This window comes from Lontra canadensis, unplaced genomic scaffold (genome assembly GCF_010015895.1).
Source record: "Lontra canadensis isolate GAN:19392208 unplaced genomic scaffold, GSC_riverotter_1.0 scaffold142, whole genome shotgun sequence".
NCBI lineage: Eukaryota > Metazoa > Chordata > Mammalia > Carnivora > Mustelidae > Lontra > Lontra canadensis.
Window position 1 is genome coordinate 802,389 of NW_022631136.1, and position 19,964 is coordinate 822,352.

At 47.2% G+C, this 19,964-nt stretch overlaps 3 long non-coding RNA genes across 5 annotated transcripts in view; all 3 read left to right on the forward strand.

The window, feature by feature from the left end:
- The window catches only part of LOC116858740, a 14,962-nt gene extending 14,459 nt beyond the window's left edge, over positions 1-503 (forward strand). For 2 of the 3 annotated variants that reach the window (XR_004381006.1, XR_004381007.1), the window contains 2 exons: positions 224-309; positions 474-503. This is a non-coding gene — a long non-coding RNA (uncharacterized LOC116858740). Of the gene's footprint in view, positions 1-207; positions 310-473 lie in introns of all 3 variants that reach the window. The other variant, XR_004381008.1, reaches the window with a different exon arrangement.
- A 7,771-nt stretch (positions 504-8,274) lies between these two features.
- Positions 8,275-9,378, forward strand: LOC116858739. The gene is made up of 2 exons (XR_004381005.1): positions 8,275-8,372; positions 8,587-9,378. It is a non-coding gene; the product is annotated as an uncharacterized LOC116858739 (long non-coding RNA).
- A 271-nt stretch (positions 9,379-9,649) lies between these two features.
- On the forward strand, positions 9,650-19,783 carry LOC116858741. The gene is made up of 5 exons (XR_004381009.1): positions 9,650-9,756; positions 9,846-10,226; positions 13,252-13,390; positions 13,784-13,909; positions 19,324-19,783. It is a non-coding gene; the product is annotated as an uncharacterized LOC116858741 (long non-coding RNA).
- Positions 19,784-19,964: the final 181 nt, after the last annotated feature.

Below are 19,964 nucleotides of genomic sequence, written 5' to 3' on the forward strand. Positions count from 1 at the left end.
TTTTTTTTTTTTTAAAGATTTTATTTATTATTTTATTTGACAGACAGAGATCACAAGCAGGCAGAGAGACAGGCAGAGAGAGAGGAGGAAGCAGGCTCCCCGCTCAGCAGAGAGCCCGATGCGGGGCTCGATCCCAGGACCCTGAGATCATGACCTGAGCTGAAGGCAGAGGCTTTAACCCACTGAGCCACCCAGGCGCCCCCATAGCTTCCATTTTTTTCAGAGAAACCTTGCCCATTCCCTGAGGACCTTTATCTCCCCCTCAGTGGAACGTGCTGTCAGTGGAATTGGCTTGTGAAGAACTGCAAGGTGAGAGCTGTTACTACTTCGGCACCCTGGGGTTGGCTATGAGAGGGAAAGATGTAGAGTCGTTGGGATTTTCTACACACATAGTCATTCTCTGTAAATATCAATATTTTTACGCCTTCGTTCTAATCCTTTTGCCCCTGCTTTTTTTTTTTTTTTTAACATAGGCTCCATGCCCAATATGGGGCTTAAACTCATGACCCTGAGATCAAAAGTTGCATGCAGTACTGACTGAGCCAACCAGGTACCCCAATCATTTTGCCTTTTACTTCTTTTTCTTTCTTTCTTTCTTTTTTTCTTCTTTTTCTTTTTTACTACTCTGGATAGACCTCTAAGTAATGTTGATGGGAAGTGGAGATAGAGGGCATTCTGATCTTATGTGGTAGCCAGCCTTCCAGATGGCCCTCAATGTCAATACCTTCTACTAGTCTTCACACCCTCATGTAGTCCCCTCTCGTATTGTTTGTGTGACCAGTTGAGCATGGTAGAAGTAAAGGTATGTCACTTGTGAGACTAGGACATAAAAGACATGGGGACATTTGCCTCTCTCTCATGGAAACTAGTTCTAGGGGAAGCCACCTCCCATCTCGTGAGAAGAGGTCTATGGTGAGAAACTGAGGACTCCAGCCAACAAGTAAAGAACTGTGGCCTCCTGCTAACAGTCATGTGAGTGGCCTCAAAGGGGTCCTCTGACCCCAGTCAGGTCTTCAAATGGCTATAGCCCCAGCTCACTTCTTGACTGCAACTTAAGAGAGACCCTGAGCCAGAGCCACTCAGTTAAGTCACTTCCAAATTCCTAAAGCACAGAATCCATGAGATAATACATATTTGTTGTTTTAGTCCATGAAGTGTTGAGGTAACTTGCTATATATACCATAATAAATCACTGACCTCAAAGGAAAAGCTTTCAACATTTCACCATTAACATGATGTTTGCTACTGGTGCTTTGTAGTATCCTTTGTCATATTAAGAAAGTCCCCTTTCAGTCCTAGTTCACTAAGAGTTTTGTTTATTTTTTTAAAGTAATCTGTACCCCAACATAGGGCTTGAACTCACGACCCCGAGATAAAGAGTCACATGCTTTAACAACTGAGACAGCCAGGCGCCCTCGCTAAGAGTTTTGTATCATTAATATATGTCAATTTTTTTTATTAAATATTTTTCCTGCAGCTATGGAGATGACCCATGATTTTTCTTGTTTGGTTTGTTAACATGGTGAATTCATTCATTGATTTTTTTTTTAAGATTTTATTTATTTATTTGACAGACAGAGATCACAAGTAGGCAGAGAGGCAGGCAGAGAGAGAGAGGAAGGAAGCAGGCTCCCTGCTGAGCAGAGAGCCCAATGTGGGACTCGATGCCAGGACCCTGAGACCATGACCTGAGCCGAAGGCAGCAGCTTAACCCACTGAGCCACCCAGGTGCCCCATTCATTGATATTTTTAAAATTAAACTTAGCTTGCATTACTAAAATTGTAATAAACACAACTTGAACATGATGTGGCATTCTCACATATTGCTGAATTCAGCTTCCTAATATTTCCTTTAGAATTTTTGTGTCATTTTTCATGAATGAAATTTATCTGTAATTTTTCTTCTTCCATAGCGTATCAAGTTTTGGTATCAAGATTACATATTTTGGGGCACCTGGGTGGCTCAGTGAGTTAAGCATCTGCCTTCAGCTAGGGTCATGATCATGGAGTCCTGGGATCGAGCCCCGCATCAGGCTCCCTACTCAGCGGGAAGTCGACTTCTCCCTCTGATCCTCCCCTCTCTCATGCCCTCTCTCTCTCAAATAAATAAAGAAAATCTTTTTAAAAAGTACATATTTGGGGCACCTGGGTGGCTCAGTGGGTTAAAGCCTCTGCCTTTGGCTCAGGTCATGATCCCAGGGTCCTAGAATTGAGCCCCTCATCGGGCGCTCTGCTCAGCAGGGAGCCTGCTTCCCTTCCTCTCTCTGCCTGCCTCTCTGTCTACTTGTGATCTCTGTCAAATAAATAAATAAAAATATTTTTTAAAAAAATTCTCAGGGCACCTGGGTGGCTCAGTGAATTAAGCCTATGGTTTATGGTTTATATGAGGTGGTCGGTCAGGTGCAGCAACAGAGGAGACAGAAAAGAGCAGGGGGGGAACCCCCCAAAATGCACAGGTCTTAGGGACAGGAGACACAAATCCACCTTTTGCTAATTAAAAAAAAAAAATTGGGGGATGCGTGGGTGGCTTAGTCGTTGAGTGTCTGCCTTTGGCTCTGGTCATGATCCCAGGGTCCTGGGATGGAGCCCCACACTGGGCTCCCTGCCTAGCGGGGAGCCTGCTTCTTCCTCACCCACTCCCACTACTTGGGTTCCCTCTCTCACTGTATCTCTCTCTGACAAATATATAATTAAAATCTTAAAAGAAAAAAATAAATTTTACAGGGCCACATTGGAAAGACACCAGGGTGGTCAGAAGGCAGAAAACAGTGGGATGTGGGAATATTTAGGCCTTTACAGGGGTTTCTGGGGAAAAGTCAGGGAAGGGTGTAGGACTGGCTAGTTGAGTAATTTTGGCCAGCTTTGGGCTCCAGGGTTGGTCCCTAGTTGCCTGGCACCTGGCCCTGGGATGATTAAGGCAGGGGAGTATTGCCTCCTGGGTTGCAGGGGCCAGACAGAAGAGAGACGGCCCTGGATGATGCTCCCAGCTGGGCCCTTTGCCATCTCTTAAGAATTGTCTCTCTCAAGCCAGGAAAGGGTTTTTCTAGGACGTCAAAACATAGTAATATATAGAAAGTTTCAGGTTATTTACACTGATGTGTTATCTAGTTATATCTGTGGGACAAGGTGAGCTTAGGGTCCTCCTAAGTCCTCCATCTTCTCTTTCTTTGAAAACTTTAAAAATACATGTATTTTTAAAGTGTGTGTGTGTGTGTGTATGACATTGTACTAGGCTCCAAATTAATTACTTCTTTTCTCTAAAAGAGTTTGTACAATATTGACTTATATCTTCCATAAATATTTGATAGAACTTGCTGATGAAGCCATGTAGGCCTAGAACCTGTTTGTAGGGAAATATTTTTCTACCTTTATTTATTTATTTAAGAATTACTTATTTATTATTTTGAGAGAGAGCAAGAGAAAAAAGCATGAATTGGGGGGGAGGTGCAGAGGGAGAAGGAGACTCCCCACTGTGCAGGAAGCCTGATAGGGAACTCCATACCAGGACCCGAGTCATGACCTGAGCTGAAGGCAGATGCTTAACCAACTGAGCCACCCAGGCGCCCCTATAGGAAAATTTTTAAACTAGGGTTTCAGTTCTTTTGAGTTACTGGTCTATTCAGAGTTCCTGTTTCTTCTTGGGTATTTTATAAACTATCTTTTTCCCCTTGGGAATTTGTCCATTCCATAAAAATTTTCCAATGCTTTAGCTTAAAGTTCATAATATTCTCTTGGTTTCTTCTGAGGATCTGCAGGGACTATAGTAATGCCCTGTTTTTCATTCCTGACAGGGTTCATTCCAGCCTTTTGTCTGTCTGTCTCTCTCTCTTTTCTATTTCATTTCACCAAAGGTTTATCAATTTTATTAGTCTACTCAAAGTACCAACTTGTTTTATTTTTATTCTATTGTGTGTATGTATGCTTTCAATTATCTTTGTTATTTCCCCATTTCTAATTTCAAGTTTAATTTGCTGTTCTTTTCTACTTTTTGATGCATATTTAGTTCATTAATTTTTATATTTTCTTCTTTTCTGATCTAACTGTATAAGGCTATAAATTTCCATCAAGAGAATAGCTTGTATCCCACAACTTTTGATATGTAATGTTTTTAAATTATTTATTTCAGATTTTGTAATTTTATTATGATTTCTTCTTTGATTCATGAATTATTTAAAAAATTTTTTTGATTTATGAATTATTTAGAAATATATTGTTTTATTGCCAAACATCTGGGGTTTTCTAGCTGTCCTTTTGTTTTTTATTTCTAGCATAATTGTGTTGTGGCTAAAGAATAGCACTAAATGATTTTAATCCTTTGGACTTGTTGAAACTGGCTTTATGGCTTAGTATATCATAAATAATAAACTCTACCCTCAACATGGGGCTTGAACTTACGACCCTGAGATCAAGGGTTGCATGCCCTACTGACTGAGCCATCCAGGTGCCCTTTCTTTTCACTTTCTTGATGGTATCCTTTGAAGCACAAAAGCTTTAAATTTTTATACAGTCTAATCAATCTATTTTTACTTTTTTTTTTTTAAGATTTTATTTCTTTATTTGACAGAGATCACAAGTAGGCAGAGAGGCAGGCAGATAGAGAGGGAGGAAACAGGCTCCCCGCTGAGCAGAGAGCCTGATGCGGGGCTCGATCCCAGGACCCTGGGATCATGACCTGAGCCGAAGGCAGAGGCTTTAACCCACTGAGCCACCCAGACGCCCCTCTAATTTTACTTTTTTTTTTTTTTAAGATTTTATTTATTTATTTGACACAGAGAGAGAGATCACAAGTAGGCAGAGAGGCAGGCAGAGAGAGGAAGGGAAGCAGGCTCCCTGCTGAGCAGAGAGCCTGATGTGGCGCTCAAGATCCCAGGATCCTGAGATCGTGACCTGAGCCGAAGGCAGAGGCTTTAACCCACTGAGCCACCCAGGGCCGCCCCCTCTATTTTTACTTTAATTGTTTATGCTTTTGATATCCAATCTAGAAAACCATTGCCTGGGGCGCCTGGGTTAGAGATAGCAGAAAGGAAAGAATTTTACCTACTGGTAAAACTCTCAGTTCTTAATTTGGGGTACTGGGTTTTAAGTTCCAGAATTTACATTTTTTTCCTGTTTAATATTTACAATATCTTTTTTTTTTTAAAGATTCCGTTTATCCACTTGACAAACAGAGGTCACAAGCAGGCAGAGAGGCAGGCAGAGAGAGAGGGGGGAAACAGGCTCCCTGCCGAGCAGAGAGCCCGATGCGGGGCTCGATCCCAGGACCCCCAGACCATGACCTGAGCCAAAGGCAGAGGCCTAACCCACTGAGCCACCCAGGTGCCCCTACAATATCATTTTTAAAAATTTCTATTTCCCAACCAAATTTTCCATCCTTGGCTTTTATTCCTTGAACATAGTAAGCATAATTGTTTTGTAATCTATGCTAGTCATCTCAGTATCTGGAGACCCTGTGAGTCTGTTTCTGTTACCTACTGTACCTACTGTTCTTACTTGTGCTGAAATCCTTGGGTTATCTTTGTGTACTAGACATTGTTTTAGAAAATTATTTATAGAAACACCCTGAGGTTCAAGATAATATTGTCTTCCTCTAAAGAGAACTTATTCTTTTGCCATCTCCTGAGGGCACTAGCGGTTGGAACCACCTGACTTTGAAATTTCCACCCTAGCCTCTGGAGGCTGCCAGAATTGCAGCTCAGCCTGTTCCAGAACAAAGCCCGAAGGCTTAAGTAGCCTTCAGAGGAGGCTTCACTTCTCCACTTTCCCATCCTCTCCAGTATCTCGGCATCTCAATTCAGCAATTCCTCAGATCTTGTTACTTCTCTCATTCTTTTAAGAGATTTCAGACATATTTATTGTTTACATAATAGCTAGGTGTCCAAATCCAGAATTGGTAGACCCTTTGATTTGAGGGATCCAACAGGCAGGAATAGCTTCAGGAAAGGTAGGGTCCTCACTGTGCTATGGGATCAATCCTGATTGGTCTGAGTCAGTCAGGGAAACCCCTTCTCTCTGTGCCTGAGGTGGGCCTATGACCCACTTTTGGGAGAAAAGACACAAGAGGAAAACTCCTACGAATTTGTGGATGAATTTTTGTGCCCATTTGAAAGAGAGCTGCTTGGGAACCAGAGCCCTTTCTCTTTCGGGGCTTTGAGATGATGTTATGTAAGGAAGTCACACTTGAATCTATGGCAACCCTCTTATGACTGAAAGAAAAAACAAGAAGGGTTATCCACTCATGGCCCTTGATATTGTTGAGCCAAATAAAAGCCCTGAAACTCTGCTTCCAGGCTTCTTAAGGAAATAATAAACATCTTTATGGTTTCACTGTTGGTAGGATTTTCTATTGTATGCAACCCAAAGCATTCCAAACTGACATGTCATCCTTTGGGACTCAGCTGGAAATGCCACTTCCTCAGTGAGGCCTTCCTGAAACCTCCACATCAACACATTTGGCAAGTTCTCTACTTTCCTTTTAGTGTCCCTCATCATATTTGAAATTATATGTGGAATGACAGTCTTTCTCTCTGGGCTGTAAACTGCATGGGAAGAGAGACCATGGTGGGGGCCTAGAGCCCAGCCCAGTGCCAGGCATGTTAGCCTCTAAATCAATAATTATCCAAATAAACAAACAAAATAAAGAGTCAAGAGGCCAAGTAGAGGGAGGAACTGGATAAAAGTCCTGGCGGATGTGAATTAAAATTTGTGCCATTGTGCTTCTAACACATGAAAACTCTTAAAGCTCAAAGAGTCATTATAGACGGGTTGGAGTGGCCATTGTGAGCATGGGTGTGAGTGTTTATCTGGTACAAGTAAGAGCTGCCAAGTTGTGTTAAAGACCCAGCTGGGATTAGACCCCATAAATGTGAATTGGCATAAATCGGCAGAATTAAGAGATTTTCTCCAGCAGTGTCCAGCTGGCTAGATGTGTGAGACATGTTGGGTAATTAAGTTTATCCAAAGATGGGGACTCTCAGGACAGGCTGTTTTCTTTCTTTTTTTAATTTTAATTTTTTTAAAAGATGTTATGTATTAATATGAGAGAGAGCGTGCATGCACAAGTAGGGAGAGGGTGGAGGAGCAGAGGGGGAGGAAGAAGCAGATTCCCCACCAAGCAGAAAGCCTGACGTGGGGCTCAATCCCAGGACTCCAGGATCACGACCTGAGCCGAAGGCAGATGCTTAACAGACTGAACCACCCAGGTGCCCTGAACAGGCTGTTTTCTAGTGAAGTAAATAAAAGTAGCTGTGGAATTTCATTTCCATTCTCTCAATAAAGTAAATCTCTTAGAATTCAAAGTCTTTTTGACTTTTTGTTGACCTTTTTTGTTCCAAACTGCAGAATACCCCCTGGCTGGAGCATTCACCCCCAGAGTCTTCCCCCATCACCCACTTGCCATGGAAAGACTTGAGGGGGTATCTGTGAATTTCCTAAGGGGCGTTGGTGTGTGTGCACATGCATGTTTTTCTGGGGAGAGTGTCCAGAAAGGCGAGAAGCACGGACTTGGGTTAACTCCTAGCCGTGGAGCACTGAGGGGGTCAGGGCTTGATGGTGGAGGAGTCATGGTTCCGCTTGTTGACAGGAGGTGGTGGCACGGTGGTAGGTGTGCAGACTCCAGGGACTGAGGCATAGGCCGTGCCACATAACTCCTCAGTTTTCTCCTCCATAAAATGGAAATGATAATCACATTCCTTACCTCAGGGGATGATATACTAAGATTAAATGAGTTAATACTTGCAAATGTTAGGACGCTTCCTCACATTTAGTGAGGTCCGATTTTTATTATAGCTAATTGTTAGTGATGCACTGGGATGCACATTGTGGACAAAGACCTTGAATCAGAAAGAGGGTGTCTCGGTGGCTCAGATGGTAAAGCGTCTGCCTTCGGCTCAGGTCATGATCCCAGGGACCTGGGATGAAGCCCCACTTGGGGGGGGGGTCCCTGCTCAGTGGGGAGCCTGCTTCTCCCTCTGCCTCTCTTTCTGTCTCTCATGAATAAATAAATAACATCTTAAAAAAAAAAAAACAGCATTTGAAGGTGCACAATTGTTGCTGATCTTGTGCAAAGCACACATCTAAGCTTTCTCTCCCCTCTGGCACTTAGGGCAAGTTCCTTAACTGGCCTGTGCCTCAGGGATCTCACCTGCAGTATGTAGATGATAATAGTAACTACCTCACCGGACTGTGGTAGGGGTTCTCGGCAGGCTCAGAACAGTGGCTCCAACTCAGTAAATGATAGTATTTTTTTTTTTTTAATTTTTTAACCAGGCTCTAATGTGGGGCTTGAATTCACAACCCCGAGATTAAGGGTCATATGCTCTATGACTGAGCCAGCCAGGAGCCCTTCTGCTTGTATTACGATTATTGCTGCCTAGGTATGTTCAGTCTCCTTGTTTTGAGAGAGGCCCTTTCCAGGTGATTCCCACCGCCTTCCCTCACGCCGAAACTCCACAACTCACACAGCACCTTCACGCATATGCCATGTCTGCCTCCCAGCGGCAGAGAGAAAGTGACTACCCTAGACCCCTCCACCTGCCCTTGCCTCGTCGTATTCCCTTCCAAGAGTCTCCCCACCCCGTCTCTCCCCAGTTCCCATCTATAGCCATCCCACTCCTGAAGCACCACACTGATCACAAAGCCTTCCCAACCGAGAATCCCCCTGCAGAACCAATCCCATGAGAGACGTCCGGTCAGTCCTGCTCAGCCTGCACCTCTCACCAAGATTCCTCGCACAGCCAAGACCTTTGCCAGAAAGCTGCTGAATGAAGGAAATCAGAATGGTGATGATTCTCCCACCCCAAGATGTTCCCATCTTGAAGGGAGGGAAAGAGGAGACAACGAGAGACTGATCTGCACTGTGGACTAAGAGACTGAACACCCAGGCAGTGGCCAGAGCAGATGGAAAAACAGAATTCCGACCCATGACCTGCAGAAACCTGCCCAGCAGACCAACTCTTCATCCAACAAGAAAACACCCAGGCTATCCATAGGTCACATCTGTAAGAGGACTATCTCTACTTAAAATTCAGAAAGCGAAACGTGAACTTTCTGTAACAATTGGCTCAAAATGGCCAGAACGGACAACTTCCCCAAGTTTTGTCCACATTGCAACTTAGAGCCAAACAATGTGGAAGACAGTAAATGGCCAAATAACGCACCCCCAACCAGTCACACAGGACGCCTGGCTTCTAGATACCTGCCTTTACAGCTTCCCCAGGCGGACAGCCTACAGAGAAGGCACATCGGAATCCTTCCCTTTTTCCTGCTATAAATAAAGCTTTCCCACCCCTCTGCCTGACCTTCAGTCTCTTTGAGAACAAGTGACCATGGCTGACTGACCCCCTTGATGTAGCAAGCTCTGAATAAATAGCCTTTGCTCTTCTTATCTGGTTGGTGTTCGTCTATTTCCCCAAGACCCAGGAATGGCTGCTCAGGGAGCAAGGCTCGGACCATCCTCCGTCAGTACCCTCGGTTCGCCTGGGGTGGAGCTCGAGCCCTCAGACAACAGAGCTGCTGGCTGGTCCACTGGAAACGCTGATCAGACCTTTGGACTCCACTGAGCCAGAGCTGGAGAAGCCAAATTGACTCAGATTAAATCTTCCAGGCATAAAATCACAAAAGAGTTTTTGTTAGATGCTGATTGGGAAGGAGGGGCCCCAGAGATCTGGGAAAAGGGTAGGACATCTGGGAATAGAGAAATGAGGGAGAGGCCGGAATTTTGCCTAGAACAGGAGCCATAGATTGCCTGGGGCTGCTTTGGTGGGATGGAGAAGGGATTTTTTTTTGGGGGGGGGGGGTTGGGGGGTGTCCAGATTCTTATCTAACCTCCACTGAGATCCTTTAGTCAGTCCACAGACGTTTACTGAGTGCCTAGGGTGTGCCAGGCCCCATTCTGCAGTGCTGGAGATGGGAGTTCACATCCTAGTAGGGGAAGACAGTAAATGGCTAAAGAAGTAAAATAACTTCAGAGTGGTAAGTGCCCTGAGGACCGTGGGATGGGATAGTACTGTGGAAGGGACACGCCATGAGAAGGGGTGGCTGGGGAGGGCCTCCCGGAGCCACAACCTGGGGGCTGACCCAGAGGGAACCAAGGGTTCTGCCATCAGGGGAGACAGTTTTCCAGGCAGAGGGAGCTGCTGAAGCAAAGACCCTGATGGGAGACCTGGCTCTGACACCTTCGATAAGGAACAGAAAGAAGGTCGCTGTGGCCAGAGCTGCGTGGATAGAAGGTGAGAATGGTGGGATGAGACCAGGAGGGACGTTCAGGGACACCGGGAGTCAAGGGCCTTCCAAGCCATTCTAAGAGTTGAGATTTTATTTTGGTCTCAATATAATAGGAAGTTACTGAAGGAAGACACAAAATGGCTGTTTTGCTAAAGCTCTTTTGTCAAGGCCTTCAAAGCTCGCCTCCGATGAAATCTTGCGAAGATCCCGGCAGGTGAGGGATGTGTGAATGTGGGCAGACAGCGTTAAGCAGAGAAAATAGGGGTCAGACCCAGTTGCTGCAAGTCACAGCCAGAACCCCTTGCTGAGCAGGACAAAAGTGGTCATGGAGTAAACCCCTGAAATTAAACACTAATTCTGTGTGTGTGCATGCCTTATTTTAGGGAGTAACCCAGAGTTTTCCAGACTCTCAGAGGAGTCTGCCACCAAAAAAGACCAGAAAAGGAGAATATTGACCTGTATGCCTGTATACACACGTGCCCCCTCAGTAAGGACCTGTGCACGATGCCCTGCAGAGGAGAGTGGGGGGCAGGGCAGGACGGGAAACTTTTCACTGAGTACCATGTGCTTTACCTATTTTTAAAAGTCCACTTCAGGGTAAAGGACCGAAGCTGGAGAGGAATGGATGGGTGGGGAAGAAGGTGCCAAAGTCTTGGTGTGGCCCGGGAGGGGCAGAGACACATACTGGCTGATCCTAACTTGACTCTCCCACCCCCGGCCTGTGCACACATGCCTCACGCCTAGAGCAGTCTCACCCTGAGTCCTCAGAGGGCTCAGCCGCCCAGTAAGCACCACCTGCACTGTTCTGGGAGAGTGACAGAAACAGCTGTCCCAGAGATGACCTTTGGTCAGTTCACCGAAGCCACTGTCCTCCTCTGCCCATGCCCCAGGCTCCTCAGAACCCCACACCTTCAAAGAGAGAATCCTGGACCTCCTGAGCACCCCGCTGAGTCCCCCAGGAGCTCTTGGCTCAGATCCAAGCACACTTCAACTCCCAACGGCTTGGTTGGTCATTTTGCTTTGAGTAAAAGTTCCCCGGTTCTGCCTGGGTTCGTGCCCGGCCCTAGCCAGGCGAATGGAAGCTGAGATGGGGCTGTTTTTTTCGAATTCTCTCCAACATCTCGGTTTGGATAGGCTTTGCCTGCCCACAAATAGGTCTGGCCGGGCCTTCAGGACCCAGCTGTTCTCAGGCATCAGCCAGGGGTAGGAACCAGCCACCCTCGGGTATTCTGATCCCCAGTAATCTGGGGCCACGAGTCAGGGAGTGGAGTCAGCCGCTGATGAAAGGTCCCTGGCAGGATGCAGAGCAGGCTAGGGCCTCCTGGTTCACACTTGAGGAGGGTACAAGGGTGGCTATGTGCAGGTCAGTTAAACCCCAGAGCTCCTGCCCTGCTGCGGAACAATTGAGACCTTTCCACACCCTCCTGAGGCCTCTGGACCACATGGGGAACCGGCACAGCCACTTCCACTCGCAAAGCCAAACAGAATGTTCCTGCCCCTTCTTCTAACTCTAGAATAAGTACATAATAACATCAACCAGTATTTTGTGGGGAGTCACTGTGGCGGGGCCTGATTCAGTGAAGACTCCATGTGTATCACCTCCCTAAAAATCCCGCAGAACCTTTAGTGGTCACCTGAGAGCCCTGGAAATCCCCTGGGGACAGTGGCACCTCCAACTCCAGGTGCACCGGTGCATCTGTGGGTGGGGGAACCCTGGGGCCGAGGGAGCTGAGTTGCCTCCCGCCCACAGAAAGCCTCCACCCTCCTGGCTCTGCCTTTCTGTCCTCAACGTGTTCAGCCTCCCCTCCTGTTCTGCGACACCTGCTGGCCCCATGCACCCTTTTCTCCCCCCAGAGTGCTTCCACAACTCTTGGAGCTCGCTCACCGCACGGGGCAAACACTTCCTTTTTGGCGTGTATCCCCAGTTCTTTTGGACTAATGTCTCTGTGGCCATTTCGAAGACTTTTGCTAAGGTTTCCCCTCCGCATAAGCCACACACAAGAGGTGACTGAGAGCCGGCCCTGCAGGTGAAACCCAGAAGTCTAAAGCAAAGCTCCGGCCCTGAGCAACGGAGAAGCCAGTTACTGATGCAGTGCGCTTGCTTGCGGTCCGCGGGGAGCCGCAGGGAGTGGCAGAGCCGGGTGCAGCTGGAGGGAGAGAAGTCTGGCCAGACCAGCACGGGCTCCCTGAGAGAGGTGCCAGTGGAGCTGACCTTGAAGAAGGTCGGGTGTGAGGAAGGGGAAGGCGAGAAGGCATTCTGTGGAGGCTGTGATCACAGTGTCAGGCTTCTGCATTGATCATCCGTGTAGGAGGCCAGGGGAACTTCATTAGGTGATGGCCACGGAAAGAACAAGAACGCATAACTATGTGAAGGCCAGAAAGTCAGTCTCTGGGCTCAGAGCCCTGGATTTCATATCTGTGAAATGACCTGAGGTCTAACTCTGGGTTTGCCAAGAACTGCCACAAGTGCTTCACCTGTAAAATGAAGGACTGGGCAAAACGTTCTAATGTTCCACACTATTCTAGAGCAAGGAGAGAAAGGACTCAGGTGACTCTAGGCTTCCAAAGAACGGTCCCAACAACAGGAGGCGAGAAATCAGGAGAGGAATCAGGTTTGGGGAGAAGACTTTAGTTTTAAGTAAATAGGCTGGACCCCACCATGACCCTGCCTTCCACTGGGTTCTTGATCATGGGCACAGGCTGACTGGGTCTGTCCCACTGCGTCCCCTCCTCGTGACCTCGCTGGCAGGAAGGTCAGAGCAAGGAAGAGGAACTGGCCTTTGCTCTGGGAGATTTGTCAGCTTCTCCCTTGGTGAATAAACACCTCTGTCGTCACCCACATGGTCTTTCTGGAAGAGGAGTTGATGCTGCGGAGTGCTTGAAGGCTGGGGTGGGATCCCCTAAAGGGATAGTTGAGTTTCCATCATCCCAGGGTAAGGGAAGCTTGAGCAATAAATTGTTGGGAAGTTAATTGAAATGTGATTCCTTCATGCCTGGGTTCCTGCACCCACGTGAGTACCTGGTTCACAGGCAAACCTCCGGTGAGTGGTTCAGATGGGGGCGTCATGCTTGGGTGTGAACACAACCCCTCGGGAACAGGATTCGCCAGGTTGGGGACTCGGTTCCTGTGATTTAATAATCCCCGCAGGCGGCTGTCAGTAGCACCTAGGTGAGAGGCTCCCTGGCCTGGAGACAGCTGCCTCAGCCAGGGGTTGGGGCCAGGAGAGGGATGGATGGAGATGGTCCTGGGAGACAAGGAGTTGGCTCAGAGAGAGTGAGTGGGGGCTTGGGGATGGGGTGGATGTCCCAAGCGTAGAGGGGAGGGGGGGCTGAGGGCACTCCAGGCAGGGAAGGAGACACATAGGCCCTGGCTGAGGGGCTCAGCCTGTTTGGCGGGGTGTGAAGCTGGAGAGGCGGGCTGCGGTCACAGGGCAAAGCTCTGAATGCCAAGCTCAGAGCCAGACTAGATCCTGAAGCTGCCAAGAGCAGGGAAGGCTGTGAGCAGAAAGGGGAGACCATCTCCAGCACCAGGCGCAGACGTGGCCCTTATTTGTCCACTCAGGGCCCTTGAAGTCCCCGAATGAGCCATGGCCTGTGGTCAGAGGGCAAGCCCGCACTACCTCCTGCCTCAACTCGCCTTGCCTTCACATCATGCCCAGACACTTCTATTTCTGACTTCAAGGCCTTGGTATGTATGAAATTCTTGCCTCTCCTTTGGCAGCCCTGCTCGCCTCTCTGGCCACAGTTTTGAGTTTGTACCCTTATTCTTACCCTTTTATGTCTGCCTTTCTTGGGCCTTCAGCACAATCTGTCAAGATTAATTTGACACCAAACTGGCTTTCTCTAGGAAGAGGAAAGGCAGGGAAACTTCTAGGCACGAGAGCAAAATTCATGTCATGTGGGAAGAATTACCGTGACTCCTTCCTTAAGGCAGTTAGAGTCTTCTGTGTCCAGTGACAATCCATTGGAGAAAGAAGCCATTTCTTGAGGCGCAGGTAAATAGGAATATGGATTCTGGCCCATAGAATCTGGTGCTCCGCTGGCCCTTCCCTGTTTTGTTCTGTAACTGCGAATGAGACACCTTCCTCAAACCATGAATAGGACCCCCATCACTTCTAGAACCTGCTTTCTCTGTTTACCTCTGCTCTGCTTGGAAAATTCTTAATTTACTTCTGGAATTAGGTGTGGGGTGGGACATTGGGTCCGGTTATCACATGGACCTTTATTCTCTCGTAGGAGCCTCTCTGGGCTGGGAAGATAGGTTTCTGTCACCTTCCTTACTGGGGACAACATGCACTATTTCCTGCTTTTAATTCACATCTGTAGTTGATCTTGGAATTGGTTACAGTACTCTGTGTGGCCAGGACACTAAGTGCACTTCCAGACTCAAGAACGAAACAATAGGTTGCTCTGTTTTCTCAGAACGCTTGGAGTCCTGAAGCCTGGTCCCCACCACCACTAGGCAGTGCCTGCCCTTCTTTCTGTGACCCAGCCCTTCTGCCCAGAGCATCTCTGACCTGCTTCCGCTGAACCCAAGCCAGCCCACAGCATCTCACACTCTGGTCCAGAAGCCCCAAGGCAGCAAGGAGCCTGCCAAGTGGGGAAGACATCACAGAGCTCGGTCCTGGTGGTGGCTCTGCAGCCAGAGGTCTTAGTAAGGAAGACAAATTCTGCCCAGACAGCAGCATCACTTTTTCCCCCAGTCCTTGGCACAGAGGCTGCCCCCACCCCCTGCCCTCCCGCCATCTCAACCTGCTGTGAGAACACATGAATATGTCACTTTATCTCTGGCAAGTCCTTGCTGAGTCATGCTGGGCTATGGGACTCCCCTGGTCAGAGAAGTCAGGGCCTCTAGACAGAACAGCTTGTAAGTCTTCACACAGGGCAGAGTCTTGATCTGTATGGCACGTCAGCTGGAAAACAATTTGAACAGCATCGTTAACCATAACACTGACCACCTTTTGTACAGGACTCTGAGCTCACACACACAAGCTATCATCTTTATTTTGGTTTTTATAATAACCTACAAAGTAGAGAAGCTGTGCACTGTTGTTAGTCCATTTTTAGAGATGCCAAAGCTGAAGCCGAGCATGCCTGAGGCCACACAGGTCTCCAAATGGCAAAAAAAGGAACTGGAGTCTGGATTGGTTCCGGTTCTCCAGCACTTTGTCTCTTCAGGACCCGGTGCCAAGTATCACCAGCTCGCAGTGGCAGCAACAGCTCGGACCACCGTGGGCTCCCCAGGGCCTGGTAGCTGCAAAGGCATGTGGATACTTTTGAATGTTCTCTAAGATCCTAATGACAAGGCTGAGTGGGAGCTTACATCAGAGGGACAGGTGCTGGCCAGTCCTTCCCATCCCTGGAGACAGGTACCATTTTATTAAACCTGTTAAATTGGTTGTGTGGAGACTATCACAGAGGATATGGCCTGAGAAATCTTCCAACTTAGCAGACAACGAATATCCACAAACATCTCAGAGGACTAATCCAGAAGCCCTAGCTTTATGGCCATGTCTCAAACACATATGAAAGAAGATATGCACATGAGCCCAAACCACTTAACACAGTTGTCAAAGTACCGACAATATTATAAACCTAATGGCTGCCAAGTTCTGTCCAATCAATTCACTCGATTCCACTGATATTTGCTGAGTGTGTCCGGTCTGTAGAATGCCGAAGAGCAGACAGACACGTGCTCAGGGAGGTACTGAGGAAAAGTCCGTCACCGAGGACCCAGGACCTACCTGAGGGGCACTATTAGATTGAAATATGGAGCTCAAATTGAGAAGAATTCTGACTTTCGGAGTTTCTGACCACATTTAATGTCTCCAGAGCAGTGACTAGGAAACCAGAGCGTCCTATTGTGTCTTGGTCCTCACTTGGCAAACAGGTCACATTCTGTTTCTGCGTCATTTTATGACCCTAGAGCCCCTGGAGCCATGCTAGGACAAGACAGCTATCAGAGCTAGAATGTGGCCAGAGCTAAGACCATGCTCCCTATTTCTCATTCATGGGCTCATCCCATAATTATTAAATGCCTGCTATGCGCAGGGTGAGGTGCCCAGTGGTCCCACCCACCGGGTTCCTTGCAGGGAAAAGGTCACAATCGGCTGTTTTAATAACCTGTGGGAAGTGAGCTAAATGGGCCAAGGCAAAGCCTAATGGTCAGAAGAATGGCCTCAGTGAAAGAAAACAGCGTGAACCAATGTGACAGGACACTGGGAATCAACAGCTGGAGACCAGCCTGGTGTGTAGCGATTGGGAAAAGAGCGGCTCTTCTGGAACAAAGGAGTTGAGCAAACCATGATTCCAAGAGGCAGAAAAGCCAACACCAGGTTTTCTGAAAATGGTTGCTGTGACAACAAACCAAAAGACAGATGATTTCATACGGGTTCCTGGGCCCCACCTGTACACAGCAACTTTATCTGGAATAAGGACAATGTCTCACAGGAAACATTAGTTAAAAATTTTACTTAATTCAAAACACAACTCCCTTAATCTACTACTAGAAAAAAAATGATTAAGCCAACTCAACTAAATTTCTCAAAAATCTGTACATACATACATACATACATATACGGAAAATAGCTTCGACCTGTGAGATTTGGGGCAGAGTACTGCATTTCTCTTTGTGTTGTTCTTTGCAGAACTGTTAAGATGAGCACCGTGCACAGAGTAAGTGCTGTACACATGTTAGCTCTATTATCATTAAACTGCTGTGTTAAGTTCAAAGTCAGACGAATACTCAGCCTGTCCCCCTCTTTTTCTTTTATCTGTCCTATCTCTACAGATGCTTTTGGGTGAACATCTAATTCTCACACAATCTTTGAAAAACCCTTCTTTTTATCCTCGAGGCAGTGTCCACAGATTTAATCTGGTACTTCACAAGTTGCTGAGCCATAGGAAATTCTTTCCTTGGTACAATATTTTCAGACCACCGAGTCACAGGAGGTGACAGCTGTAGTAAATCTTGTGGGCTCTTCAGTCCACAGCCACTTCTTAATGGAAAGGACTATTTCTGACCTTCAGTTCATGGCAGTTGCAAATGTCAAAGGCAGATCTTTTCCCTCCTCTCCCAGGCTCCCTCCTGTTCTGCAGTTTGCCTCCTCTTAGATAAATGAATGCTGATGGGATGTCATTCCCCGGGTGCTGAAAGATCCCCGACCTAAAATATCTTCCTCTGGCCCTGTGGGCTGGGTGTTTCGTCACCTGCATTGTGCTCTAAGGTCTGAGCAAAGGGGCTTCCCCTCCAAACCCAGGACTATAAATATGTCTCTGGGTTAGGACTGTATCATCAACAGTCCCTAGATAAACTAGCCCTCCTGGGAGGGCAGCATTAACCCATTATCTCCCCAAGCTCTTTAGGAACACATGACCATTGCTAAAGATGTTTTAAGGAGAGGCACAAATTTGAGGCTTGTAGACAAATCTGATCAATAGTCATGTTTTGTGGAGTGTACTTACTGTCCTAAGAAATTTTTTTAGTGACTTTTATATATTTTCAAACCAGGGTATAACTTCTCCTGAAAAAACAAAAACAAAATACAGAAGCTCTAGCAACATGGTCTTGAATCCCCAGAAAATTACAGCAGTCTCTGGTGTCCCCACTCAGCTTACCTACCTACCTCAGAGGCCTCTGAGCTGCGGTGAAAAGTTGGGAGAGCCGGCCTGGGCACCTGGGACTCATTTGTTCTGTAACATTCCAATTCAAATATTTATTTTAACCCTACGAATACAGGGGGGGATAAAGCACAAATACAAAGTATGAAAAAATAGAGATGATACAAAGTAGCCTAAATAGTCCTTGTCTGGAAAGAATGTAAGGATTTATTGAGAAAACAAAATATGCATGCTGAGTTTCAAATAAGGAAACAATTCTTAGATTTTAAAAGCACATTGTATTTTCCCTTTCCTCATCTTTTCCAGATAACATTTATTTTTGTTGAGTTCAAGTGTTTAGTTCCCCATGGCTAGCTGTCTCCACCTAGACCCAACTCCTTGAGGCCATATACTGTCTTCTGTGTCCTCAGCACCAAGTGCAAAAAGGTGCTTTAGAATCCTTAGGTGTGGGTGCCTGGGACCCTATGATTTTGTGGGATGTAAGAGGTTGTTTCTGGAACTTCTATTTTTATGTTTTTCTTCTTTTTTTTTTTTAAGTTTTTTTTTTTTTTTTGTTTTTTTTTTTTTTTTGACAGACAGAGATCACAAGTAGGCAGAGAGGCAGGCAGAGAGAGAGAGAAGGAAGCAGGCTCCCTGCTGAGCAGAGAGCCAGATGCGGGGCTTTATCCCACGACCCTGGGATCATGACCTGAGCCGAAGGTAGAGGCCTTAACCCACTGAGCCACCCCGGCGTCCCCCCCACCTTTTTTAAAAGATTTTATTTTTTATTTTTTTTAAACAGAGAGAGATAGCGAGAGAGGGAACACAAGCAGGGGGAGTGCGAGAGGGAGAAGCAGGCTTCCCACCAAGCAGGGAGCCAGATGTGGGGCTGGATCCGAAGATCCCCCCCCCTCCATCACGACCTGAGTGGAAGGCAGATGCTTAACCACTGAGCCATCCAAGCGCCCCCATGTTTTTGTTTTTCAAGAGAAGCTATGAAATACCTGGTTTTAAAATATTGAAAAGTCAATGTAAAAAACAAAAGTTTGAAAATACTGAGCACCTGGGTGGTGCAGTCCACTAAGCCTTAGTGTCTTGGTTTTTGCTCAGATCAGGATCTCAAGGTCCTGATATCCAATCCAGAGTCCTGGTTCTGCATTCAGCACAGACTGCTTGAGTATTTTTCTCCCTCTCCTTCTGGCCCTCCCACTAGTTCTGTCTGTCCGCCTGTCTCTCTCTTTCTCTGAAATAAATGAATAAATCTAAAAGAAAGAAAGAGAAGAAAATACTGAGTAGACCCAACAATGCACGACTGTGGTTTACGAGTAGATGGCAATTAAAAATTTTAAATAGTAGTGACCATTTCTTCTCTATGTCAGCCATTTTGTATAAATTATTGTTTTATTAACATAACTAATAACATAGATAATGCTCCTGAGTGAAAATTCAAACAGTATATAGGCGTATGGACTAAAAAGCAAAAGCCTATTTTTTCCTCTGCAGGTGTTGCCACCCATTCCCGGTTTGGGGTGCATTCCTCCAGCTACGCATGGACAGACATATCTGCAACCTTGTCATAGTTATCAGATTAGTCCCATTTTACAGATGAGGAAACTGCAGCACAGAAAGGTGGAAGTCTTCATCTAAGATCACAGAGCTGCTCCTGGAGGGATCCAAGATTCTAATCCAGATCCTCTAACTCACAGGTCAGCGCATTCTTTCTGCTACGCCCCATGTGTAAAATTTTGTGGATAAAGAAACCGAGGCTCATGGAGGTCACCGAGCTGTCACACCACACAGCTTGCATCCCAGTCCCGGAGAGGCAGTGGGTAACCGGGCTCTCAGGGAGGCGAGCGCGAGGACACCCGCTGGCCCGGGGTCCCATGGCTCATCCCGCTGCAGCGCGCAGCTCCTCCCTGCGCGGGGCTCGCCCACGCCGATCCGCGCCCCTTGCGCAGCCCGCGCCGACCCGCTTGGGAAGCCGGGGTCCCGGAGTCCAGAGCCCCGGCCCGGTCCAGCGCACGGGCCCAGCGACGGCTGCCTCAGCAGTGGGTAGGAACCGCCGCGGCTCCGCCCGAGCCGTGGTCCGGCGCCGGGCACTCGGTGGTCGAGGCTCTCAGCCCTGGGGTGGGTGGCCCAGACGA